This window comes from Labrus bergylta, chromosome 5 (genome assembly GCF_963930695.1).
Source record: "Labrus bergylta chromosome 5, fLabBer1.1, whole genome shotgun sequence".
Classification (NCBI taxonomy): domain Eukaryota; kingdom Metazoa; phylum Chordata; class Actinopteri; order Labriformes; family Labridae; genus Labrus; species Labrus bergylta.
In genome coordinates this window covers 31,527,141-31,539,600 of record NC_089199.1, presented here as the reverse complement: position 1 = coordinate 31,539,600, position 12,460 = coordinate 31,527,141, and positions in this window count along the sequence as shown.

The window sequence follows — 12,460 nt, the reverse complement described above, 5'->3', positions numbered from 1 at the left end:
ATTCTGTTCTAGTTCAGTCCTGAATCAACAGCAAGCAGCTGTAGGTCTACATTAACAGATATTCTGTTATAGTTCAGTCCTGAATTAACAGCAAGCAGCTGTAGGTCTACATTAACAGATATTCTGTTATAGTTCAGTCCTGAATCAACAGCAAGCAGCTGTAGGTCTACATTAACAGATATTCTGTTATAGTTCAGTCCTGAATCAACAGCAAGCAGCTGTAGGTCTACATTAACAGATATTCTGTTCTTTATTGGAGTTCAGCACACAATCGGCAGCAAGCATCTGTACATTAACATTTTTAAAACGGAGCCAGGAGAAGCTTCAGTTTTGATGCATGTACGGACAGCGGACCTTATCGCTCCCCCTCCCTCTATCTCTCTCTCTGGAGCTCTGAAGCTGATGTGATTCTGCTCTCTTTTGATGTCTTAACACTCCGTAGGAGTCGAGAGGGATTTTTTTTAAAAAGGCAGTTTTGCTATGTTGAACGCAGAGACTTAGGCTATAATAAAGCGGCGCTGTTTGCACGGAGCCTGCAGATCGGCGCCTGCACTCTCACGAGCTCTCTCTCTCTCTCCCCCGCTCTCTCTCGCTCTCTCAGGCACGCAGCAATTTTATGAATTAATGAAAAATTAATTGAGAACAGGTTGGAAATATACTTGGGCCCAGGTATCGTGTTTGTGTGGGAAACACTGGAGACTAAATATTTCCAAACAGGTTGTTGGTATAAAGTTGTCATTTTGATTGTTCTGCACTTTTGTGTGTGCCAGTTCTAGCACTAGCCCTTATTAGGCCTACAGTGTGGCTGCCAGCAGTCAATAATAAATAATATTCTTTTTATGAATTAATTTGCCTCTTGCATGAAATGTGTGTAGAAATAGGCCTACAGTGTATTTTAACGTCTACCATAATGGTGGTTCTTGGAGAGCCAAATATTTTCGGAGGTGGTACGCAGGCTAAAAAGTTTGAGAACCACTGACCTAGAAGAAAGGAGAAAAGTCCAGGGGGCTCATCTATCAACAGTGTGTGAGCACGGATCTGTGCGTAATGAGGAAGAACATTCCCACACAAAGAGTGGAATTTATCAACTTGTTCTTTTACTTAGAAATGTGTGTAAATATAATATAATATAATAGAATAGAATTACTTTATTGATCCCAAACTGGGAAATTGTGGCATTATATATGAGTAAAAAACACAATGTTAGCAAATCTAAACACAATATAATATTAAATACAAAGTAAATAAGTACTAAAACTATCAAAACTAAGACTGTGAATATATACAACCAGGATTTAACTAAGCATTACTAGTCTTAAATAGAAAGATTAGATATGGAAGATTGAATGTAAATGTGCAAAAACAGAGTTGTAAATGGACAGTATTGACACAAGTTAAAGTGCATGAGTGTAGACATATTATAAGCAGCAACTATACAATATAACGGCGAGTAGTTTGTAAATTTAACATGTGCAGAACAGATGACAGTATGGAGAGACAGATATTATCATGATGACAGTTCTCTGCTCGCATGAGGTGAGCTGTTGTACAGAGTTATGGCCTTTGGTAAGAAGGATTTCTTGTATGACAGCGGAGTTGTATCAGTCTGTTGGAGAAGCTGCTCCGCTGTTTGTCCAGTAGGGTGTGCAGAGGGTGATCAGGATTATCCATAATGGATAACAGTTTGTTCAGAGTCCTCCTCTCTGTCATGAGAGGAAAGAGTCCAGCTTGCAGCCTATCACAGAGCAGGCCTTCTTAATGAGTTTGTCCAGTCTCTTAGTGTCACCAGCTCCAATGCTGCTCCCCCAGCATAAGCACAGCTCTGAGCATGCTCACACACAGAATCTAGAGGTAGAACATTGAAACTACAAATAAAAAGCACCACGAGTGTCACAGCATGCCAGAATCCATCTCAACCTAGATGCATGTTCCCAGTTTTTTAAATTCAAAACACAAAATAAGTGATTTTGTGTGGTTTGAAACAGACCCGTTGCCTAATTGGTCTGAAAACCTTAAAAAGTCGTCTGTGACAGGCGTTACTTTGAAATGTTACATCATGGCTGGTTTTGCATTATTAGATGATTTGGTGAAGCGTTCGCTCCGCAGTAAGTTCAAAAGAGCGCACTGATCCGTTTGGTCCAGCTTGTTCTGTTGGGAGAGCGTCACTGTTTGATTAATCCTCCAGAGAGAGTTGTGCCCCCAACCACGATGCAGGCGCGAGCCTGCAGGTTAAGAACATGGGATTTATCAACACTGATTACCTACCGATGTTCTTAACCAGCAGGCTCGTGCACGTTCGCGTAACTTATGTGGAAGTCGAGTTAAAACTCAGAACATCACCATTACAATAATGCTCATTAATCTCTCTCTCATTTCTAACATCTTAATTGGGGGATAAAAAAGTAATTTATCCTCTCAACATCCCAATGAAATGCTTATTTCTGTTTGATTTCATCCCCGATTGTACAGCCCATTAGCATTCCCTCAAACTTATATATATTTAATGTGTACCCTGAAATGACTCCAAAGTCTTTAATTACCTTCATTAGTACTTCACCTGACTGTTCAGGCTTATAGAAATAAATTCAGATATCATCAGAATACATCGCCAATTTGTGATTTTCTCCTGCTATAGATATCAGTGTTTCCTCTAAGTTTAAACTCTGCTAATGTTGAGAAGTTTCACTGAAGTCTGATCCAGTCAGTTAGTGATATTTGATAAGGGGGCGTGTCTATCCGTAAAAAGACTTCCTGGAAGGCTGGTCTCAAGTTTCCTCGATCCTCTGTGCTGAAAATAAGAGACCTGAGACGTCCATCAACATGGCGGCACAGAACGACTTCCGGTTCAAGCGACGAAAAATAAGAGACATGAGGAGTAGCCATTCAGATTGAGAGCAGTTAGACATTCTTCATCAAACTGATTAGAGCAAAGTTAATGTTTGTTATTTTTCTGTTATTTGAAGTCAGAATAAATTCAGTTTAATGATCTCTGAAATATGACGTGAAGTTCTGTTAACTCTGCACCAAACAAAGAAATGTTCTTCAGAGGGACACTTTTTCATTTCCCTGTGAGGACACTTGAGATAAATCACTTGAACCTTTACATCAGCAAACGTTGAATCAGCACTTCCTCTTTCCCCTGAGTGTGTTTAGGTCTTAACATGACCTGTGCTCAGGTGTGTTGGTGGGGCGTTGCTGTCTCAGGGGGCAGAAAGCAGCTGCACCATGGACCAACAAAAACCTGCTCTAAAGTCATGGTGCAGTATTTCCATGCTATTTAAAGGCTCCATTAGTAAGGTGGTGAGATGCACAGACACAGACAGGTTCACATTGTTCTTCCACAAGGCTCGTAACACACACAGGGACAGATTACACACAGCACACCTGTGAGACACTGCAGTTCATCCAGGTGGAAATAACTCTTTAAGGTGTGTTTAATGTCTGCTGTTATTTCTGTCCCAAAAGGCAGAGAAAATCAGAAACTGCTGCTGCTAGATTTAAACACAGTTTACATGAATCAACAGTAAACACATCACTCAACTGTCTGTGACATGATGATGATGCCTTCAAGGACTCTCAGTAAACACATCACTCAACTGTCTGTGACATGATGATGATGCCTTCAAGGACTCTCAGTAAACACATCACTCAACTGTCTGTGACATGATGATGATGCCTTCAAGGACTCTCAGTAAACACATCACTCAACTGTCTGTGACATGATGATGCCTTCAAGGACTCTCAGTAAACACATCACTCAACTGTCTGTGACATGATGATGATGCCTTCAAGGACTCTCAGTAAACACATCACTCAACTGTCTGTGACACGATGATGATGCCTTCAAGGACTCTCAGTAAACACGTCACTCAACTGTCTCTGACATGATGATGATGCCTTCAAGGACTCTCAGTAAACACGTCACTCAACTGTCTCTGACATGATGATGATGCCTTCAAGGACTCTCAGTTAACACATCACTCAACTGTCTTTGACATGATGATGCCTTCAAGGTCTCTGTGTCTCTTTACGCTTCAAGTCACCAACACGTGACCACGAGAGCTGAAAGGTGGCGTGTTACTTTCCACGCCCACTTCACTTCTGAGCAGGACTGAAGTCCCTGCTGCTCTTCATACTGGATGTTCTGTATCACTGATAATCAGAATAATCATGATAACGATGATATTATATGATCAGAATAATAATAATAATAATAATAATAACTTTATTTATATAGCAGCTTTTAAAAACACAGGTTTACAAAGTGCTTTGACAAACAGCAAAAACAAGAACAAACTAAAGCAAACACAGAAGAACATGAACAACAACAAGAACAAACAAATGCAAAATACTAAAAATAATTAAATACAATTCAACAGAAAAGAACCCAAAGTGCACGATACCCAACAGACATATAGAACCAGACCATCACAAGAACCATCACAAGAACCATCATAAGAACCAACACAAGAACCAACACAAGAACCATCATAAGAACCATCACAAGAACCATCACAAGAACCATCACAAGAACCATCATAAGAACCAACACAAGAACCAACACAAGAACCATCATAAGAACCATCACAAGAACCAACACATGAACCAACACAAGAACCATCACAAGAACCATCACAAGAACCATCATAAGAACCATCACAAGAACCAACACAAGAACCAACACAAGAACCATCACAAGAACCATCATAAGAACCATCACAAGAACCATCATAAGAACCATCACAAGAACCATCATAAGAACCCAGGAAACACAAGAACCATCACAAGAACCATCATAAGAACCCAGGAAACACAAGAACCATCACAAGAACCATCATAAGAACCATCATAAGAACCAACACAAGAACCAACACAAGAACCATCATAACAACCATCATAAGAACCATCGTAAGAACCCAGGAAACACAAGAACCATCACAAGAACCATCACAAGAACCATCATAAGAACCCAGGAAACACAAGAACCATCATAAGAACCATCATAAGAACCATCATAAGAACCATCATAAGAACCCAGGCAACACAAGAACCATCATAGGAACCATCATAAGAACCATCATAAGAACCCAGGAAACACAAGAACCATCACAAGAACCATCACAAGAACCATCATAAGAACCATCACAAGAACCATCACAAGAACCATCATAAGAACCATCACAAGAACCAACACAAGAACCATCATAAGAACCATCACAAGAACCATCATAAGAACCCAGGAAACACAAGAACCATCACAAGAACCATCATAAGAACCATCATAAGAACCAACACAAGAACCAACACAAGAACCATCATAACAACCATCATAAGAACCATCATAAGAACCCAGGAAACACAAGAACCATCACAAGAACCATCACAAGAACCATCATAAGAACCCAGGAAACACAAGAACCATCATAAGAACCATCATAAGAACCATCATAAGAACCATCATAAGAACCCAGGCAACACAAGAACCATCATAAGAACCATCACAAGAACCATCATAAGAACCATCATAAGAACCCAACAACACGAGCTGAGACCAAGAGGAGCAAAGATTTAAAAAGATGTAAGAAACTAAAAGAGCTAAAAGCAAATGAAAAGATAACAGCAATAAGAAGGTAAGAGCAGAAAAAGAAATAGAAACAAGTGGTTAAAGATTAAATAAAAACTATAATGTTAATAATAATAAAAAGTATATATAAATATAAAACATAAATAGACAAAGTAAGTAAGATCATTAAGTTAAAACATAAGAGGAGTTAAGATCAGAGCATAAATAAAAGACAGTAAGAAGTAAAAGAAGATAAAAATAGTAAAACCAGTAAGAAAAGACATTAAGAAGACAACATCACATAAAAACAAGTCTGTAAAAGTACGTTTTAAGAAGGGATTTAAAAGAATTGAGGGAGTCTGCGAGTCTTATCTCCTCAGGGAGGTCGTTCCAAAGTCGAGGGGCCCTGACTGAAAAGGCCCGGTCACCTTTAGTTTTAAGTCTCGACTTTGGAACGACCAGGAGGCCCCCACCTGAGGATCTAAGACTGCGGGCTGGCTCATATGGTGTCAGTAGCTCTGTTATATAGCTTGGAGCGAGCCCCGTCCGTGTTTATCATGAATAATATAAAGAATCATCATGAAGTCTCTCTCAGAGTCTAATCTCTCATTTATGTCTTTTTATATCAACAGGTGGAGGTGAGTCTTTAAAGAGAGGATCCTGCTGATCACAGAGCTGGAAGCAGCAGCTGGTGTGTTGGTGAGTCTTTAACTGGGCTGTGTTACTGGGAGACTGACGGACCAATCACAGCGCAGATGACTCTCAGTGCTGCAGTCTGAGCTGCTCTGAGATCAGCTCCACTGTCACACACAGGACCATGACCTCGGACATTTTTCTATTCTCATATTCTGAATTTAAACTGCTTCATGACTCAACGACCGAAGATGAACTCTTTGATTTGGATATAAATGTTTCTGTTGCAGCGCCACCCTGTGGACATGTGGAGTGGTGCAGGTTATTCATTGACTCATATTCACAGATAACAGTAGAAGTTGATTCCAGCTGTGCAAGTTAAAGTGTGAAGTTCTGCTTTTAACCACGAGTCGTTGGTCGTCTGATAATAAATCAGTCGTCTCTTTGTTGGATCAAAACAAAGAGGAGGCTTCACTGAGTTTTTAAAAGAACTACAAACAGGATGTCTGGATCCAGGTGCAGAGTCAGCACCTGAATATTTGATGTAATATGAGATGATATAAAAAGAGCTGAATAACATGCAGACTCAATCATTGATATTCATTCATCATGTCAGGGTAACAACGGACACGTTATCAAACTATCTTTATTTTTAACTTCTGATGTTTATTACACTTTGATGTTTGAACCTTCTGTTTTTATTATCTCAGGATTTCAAATAGAAATAAATTCAATCTGTGGAGGGTTTTATTTAAATAATAATTCATGTTTAGTTTCTGTTGCTGCTATCACTGCTTTCTGCCAGCAGGTGTCACTGTTTCCACAGTTTTCTCCCAGACTGATCGATCTGAAGAGATTATTTCTGTGTCAGGAAACACAAAGAAAGATAGATGATGCCAGCTCTTTTATTTGTTCTTATGTTTTTATATTTCATGTTCAAGTTTAATGTCTCTTTTTGTAATCACTGCCCCCTAGTGGACAGGAGTGTGGAGCGATTCAAAGGCAGAAAAAGAATCTTTGACTGGACTTCTGTAATGAAGTGAAGTGTGAAGGAAGTTGAGCTTTCTTTGAGTCTCTCTGTAGTTTGTAACTGAATACTTGGACTCTTCTTCACTTTAGAGGGAACATGTTCTCCTCCACATTTCTTCAACACATTCTCTACGAGTTCCTCGTCTGATCTAATTAACCCCGTGTTTTAAGATGGGCTGGTGTTTCTGCTCTTGGTGTAAAGCCAGACACAGTGATCTTTCTGTCATGTTGTTCATGTGTGTTACTCTTGATAATTCACTCAAATAATGTCTCTATATTCTACAAGTGATTTACTTTTTAAATAACTGACACCATGTCAACACAAAGTTTCACTGCTTCCAATCCGCCTCTTATACGACGGCCATGTTGCATTAAATAACATTAACCACTTCTGTTTATTAAATATCACAGTCTGGATTTTATTAAGGCTGTACATTAATCTTCTTTGAAATTAAACTTCATTTGACTCAAACATGAAGTTGGTGTTATTTTCTGATGTTTATGTTTTTGTCCTCTTGACTCGTTTGTTTTCAGATGTTCATCAGGCTCCAGGTCCCATCGAGGAAAAGTTAATTCCTCATGATTTAATTCATGAAGCCGACCTGAAGTTTTGGATGACACAGTAAAAATAGACTTTAGTTCAGTATATAATTCATGTCATTATTTTAGTTTCATTGTGGACAAAAAAAATCAGATTGGAGCATATTCCAGACAGACACAGCATGTCCCGGTTACCATAGTAACAGTCCCTGTAACCATAGTAACTCACTGTCCCTGTACCCTTAGTAAACCACTGTTCATGTTACCATGGTAACAGTCTGTCCCTGTGTAACTTTAGTAATTATCGAATTTCCCTCGGTATCAATAAAGTATCTCTGTAACTCACTGTCCCTGTAGGCTAACCTTAATAACACACTTTCTGTCTATCTGTAACCATAGTAACTCACTGTGCAATATCATCTAGTTTGTTGAATAAAGAGAAGTTTTTTACGTCTTGTTTCTGATAATAAAAACATGTTTTGAACAAAATAAATCCACAGAAAGCGGAACAAAAGGCTGCAGCACCTCCACCGTCGGTAGGATACTTTATAGTGTGACACACAGCGGAAGGAAACAGCGCGAGCACCAGATTTGAACGCAGCTACATTTCCTCTCAGATTTCCTGTTGTCCTAGTTCATCTTTTTTTAAAGTTTAATAAAACCACAACAACGTGTTCAGCTGAGAGTCTGAGAGAGTTTATCAACCAGCGACTAACGGCTGCTGCGGAAGACATTTTTGTAGTTTTTAAAAGAACTATCGTGGAGTACGAGGAAGAGATCGATCGTCAGCGCAGACTGCTGGATATCGTTTGGAAACCTCACATCATCTTACACAGAGCAGGGGAGGAGTTAACTAAATGATTTGAAATGAATATACAGAGATGTTTGATTAGTTTTGTTCCCAGTGGTGTTACTAAAACAGCGGAGTGGTGGGAACATTTAAAAAAAACTGATTTCTAAGCCTAACCATTAAGTCGTGACATTAGCATATTTGTTATTTTCTCCTTTAATAAAACATAAACGCCATCAGTGACCTCAAATTACGACTGAACTATTTGAATCCCTCTAATGTATCTTCTTCATATTCTGTTGTTAATATTTTGAATGGTCTGCTGATGCAAAGTGGAGCCTGAAGAAGTGAGTATACTCTGAATTAGTCCCTAAATGTTTTAAGGGTCCCGTCCTAATCGGCCTCTGTTGTAATCAGTGACATGGAAAACTCCTGCAGATTTAGTTCAGCTAATAAATGAGCCTTTTGTTTTTACACACTGACACTCTTCTGCTGCTCGACTTAAAGGAGTAGAGATTGTTATGAAGTCAACATAAAGCTCAGAAGAGGAGCAGATCTGATCTTTTTAATGTTGACAGACTTCAGACTGAAACACCTACATGCCTTTACGTCTCCTCATTCCTGAGCAGTGTTAGAGGTGATGTGTTACATCTTTGGAGACTTTTATGTTATGTTAACATGTATGGACCGGACCCTGGAATTAGAAGTGCTCACTTTAGTAGGGGTCCAGATAATGGCACAACGTGCTGTAGTTTGGTACCATAGCTTTGGTACGTGTCCCTAAATATTTCACATATTAAGTCGCTCACCTCTAAAATATTTGTACAATAATTGTAAGAGCAGCGGGCTACCTTTTGCTTCTAACTGTTATTTTTGCTTTGTTGTGAACAATGAGAGAAAAAGTGATGAAAAGTTCAAAAACACTCTTTGACAGGCCCTTTAAACATTTCTTCTGCATCATATCTGGATATCTTTACCTGTAATAGTCGGTTTTGGAGTACCTCTGTAAACCTTTCATGACTTTACAATATAAAAGCAGATGTTTTATGAAAGAAGTCTCGCGAGAAAGTGGGAGAACGCAGGTAAGCCTATATTTAAATTAAACAATTTACTTGTAAAACTACAAGTGTTGAGACTCATCTCACAGCTAAATACATCTGTCATGTTTTAATGAATTATTATAAAATCTCGGGTTTCTTTCCAGATGAAAACGTGACAAACCGAAACATGACGTCCTCGTCCACGAGATTTAAACTTCATATTTACAGTCTGAGGTTTGACCGTTAGCTCGAGTCCTCTTTTAAATCTAACTGTTTGTTACTCACCTCATGAAGAGTTGTTTTCATCCTCTCCAGTGAAGAAAATCTCCCTCAGGTGAACCCGGAAGTGGTCCGAAGATTGAAACGTATTAATTATTCGGTCTACTTTCAGGTGAGCATCAATCAGCAGCAGTAACGTCCCGCCAGGATAAAGTGGCAGGAAGTGACGTCAGAGAAATATGAAAGGTTTTGTAAAAATAGATGGACCTTATGAAATTAAATAAAAAACGCAGAATTCATTTCTCTTTACTACGGAGCCCCTGAAGTCCAAAAAAGTAAAAAATAAATAAATAAATAAAAACTTCTGCGCACAATATATACATTTTCTTTTTTTCTTTTACTTTTTAGGACTTCAGGGGCTCCTTACTTTCCTGTTTAAATATATAATTACAAATAAAATGAAGTAATTTCTATTTAAAATATTACATAAATACAATCCCGTGACAACTAATACTAAATGTGTGTTTGTAAACATTTCCTTCCTGTTTTCAAAAGATGAACCTTTTAAAACTAAAAACTATTGAACACCTTCTTTTGCAGTTTTCATGACACTGCTTTTTTTGTTTGATTTAGAAAAATACCTTTAAGGAAACTTGGAAAAAATATAAATCCAACAAGAATTGACTTTTTAATTAATTTTCAAGTCCAATTTATCAGCAAATAAATATTAATTAATCTGTTTTTTTATGTGGGCAAAATATTAAATTCATAAAACTAAATGGCTGAACAAATAACCCTCCCAGATCTGAAAAACCCTGAACAGTAAAAGTGGTTTAGTTAATTGATTGATGGATGTTTGTGTTGTACAGTTATAATTATGTTCAATGTTTATAGTTGTCCTTATTGTTGATAAAAAGACGTGTAGATGTCTACAACATATTGAACATGTCTGTCCATGCATTTGATGTTCATGACTCTGTAATGGTAATTTCATCCAATAAAAAATAAGTAAAGAAAAGTTGGATTTATCCTTGACTTATTTAGCCTTATTAGTGTTTTTGCTTTTATTATCTTTATCTTTAATGTTATAACTTTTGTACATTGAGAGCACAGTTACCAAAGACAAATTCCTTGTGGTGTGTGTCTCAGCATACATGACCAATAAAGCTGATTCTGATTCTGATCTTTGCAATGAAAATGAAATGTTGCTTTAAAAACGAGACAAAAGCTCAGAGATGAACAGAAGCACCAGGCGTCAGGAGGTAGAGAAAAGGAGATAGCTTTACTATAAAGAAGGCGTCGCTAGCAGAAGTTGCAACATCTCATCATACACGCATACATGGTGAATATATTTATGCCATTTTCTGTTGAGTATGTACCTTACAAAAGCTGTTATTTTTGCGTGTCGAAGCGAGACTTTGACGAGCTGCTCTGATACACATGGTAAAAACAAGAAGATGCTAACATGAGAAGTCATACAAAAAGCCAAACAGCATGTGATCAATCATTTTTTAAAAATCCAGTCGCAAATCTCGTATGTGCACCGGTCAAATTCTAAGACATTGCAGCATTTTGAAAATGAGACACACGAGAAGCTGACAGTTTCTTTTTCTTTTCCTCCATGAAAGGTGAGCTGAGGTGACGCAGACAGTAAAAAGAGATGCTCAGCTCCGTGTGCACCTTCAATTTATCGTGCACAAAACAAAAAGGACAAGAAAAAAAAAAAGCACTGAGTTTCAGCAAGTATGCATAATTCTCTTTTCTTTGTAATATAGCCAGTTTACAATATCCCCCCCTGCTGTGATCCACTTGAAGGGGAAAGAGAAAGGCCATGTGGGAAGAGCAGGGTGCAGGTTTCCAGACCAAATCCAGGAGGAAAAAAAACTTCCAGTGAGTTCTGTGAGAAAGTTCAGACTTTTGCTCCCAATCCAGTTTTAGATTTTTTTTTTCTTCCTGTTTTCTTCTATGTCAGCACCGTTTTTCTGTTTTTTGTTGTTGTTGAGGTTTCTGTGCTAGGTGCAAGAGTGAACATACTGAGAAACAAATGACGACAGAGAAACAAAACAGCCAGCTGATTCAAACTCAGGATATTGCTTTGAGTTTCTGCAGAAGGAGAGAAGGGGAACGCAGGATTTTAGACGAGGGGATTAGAGGGCAGAGAGGATGGGAAATTGGAGAATAATCTGTGAATCAGATTTTATTTGAATGCATTTTCTGGATGTGCGTATATGCTACCTCCCATGTCAGGGGCCTTCTTCAGGTTTTGCAGAGTCAGCACTATTTCAAGTGTTCCTGCAAATTGAGACAAAAACTGCAGCTGACCTTTGTCCAAATATGGTCATAGGAAGGAGACTCACTTACATGTGACCCTTCTGAACTTTGAAGTTCCTGTGTGAAACTTTAAACAGGATTTAAATAAGAGATGAATATATTTGCACTGCCTCTTTCAGAGTTAAATGGATGGTGAAGCAGGAAGTGGATATCTGTGTGACTGACGAGATGCTATCGCAGCAACGCGTCAAGCAAGATAAAGATGTAACAAGCCTGTCAAAAATATAAATATGGTCACATGACCTCTAAGAAAGTGAAGGCAACTGACTAACCAAAAGTCAGGTTGATGTCAGCTTCTTAAATTTAGTCTAAAAT